Source organism: Myotis davidii, unplaced genomic scaffold (assembly GCF_000327345.1).
Source record: "Myotis davidii unplaced genomic scaffold, ASM32734v1 scaffold3, whole genome shotgun sequence".
Classification (NCBI taxonomy): Eukaryota; Metazoa; Chordata; class Mammalia; order Chiroptera; family Vespertilionidae; genus Myotis; species Myotis davidii.
This window is the reverse complement of record NW_006295062.1, coordinates 1848006-1848221: the sequence shown is the minus strand read 5'-3', so window position 1 is coordinate 1848221 and position 216 is coordinate 1848006. Positions and strand designations below refer to the sequence as shown.

At 72.7% G+C, this 216-nt stretch overlaps 1 protein-coding gene across 7 annotated transcripts in view; it reads right to left on the bottom strand.

Annotated features, from left to right (window-relative positions):
- Positions 1 to 216, bottom strand: part of PTPN4 (protein tyrosine phosphatase, non-receptor type 4) — a 219190-nt gene that overhangs the window by 204615 nt on the left and 14359 nt on the right. The gene's annotated exons all lie outside the window — the stretch shown is intronic.

The following is a 216-nucleotide window of genomic DNA, read 5'->3' as shown; positions in this document are numbered from 1 at the left end:
CAAGGCTGTCCGCTGTCCCGGGACCCAGATCTGTGACCCTGCAGGGCGGGGGGCAGCACTTGAGGCTGTCCGCGGTCCCGGGACCCAGATCTGTGACCCTGTCGGTTGGGGGGCAGTGCTGGAGGCTGTCCGGGGTCCCGGACCCGGATCCGTGACCCTTCCCAGCGGGGCGGCAGCTCGCACAGGGGCGGATCAGCCGGGGTTGGGCAGGGCCGG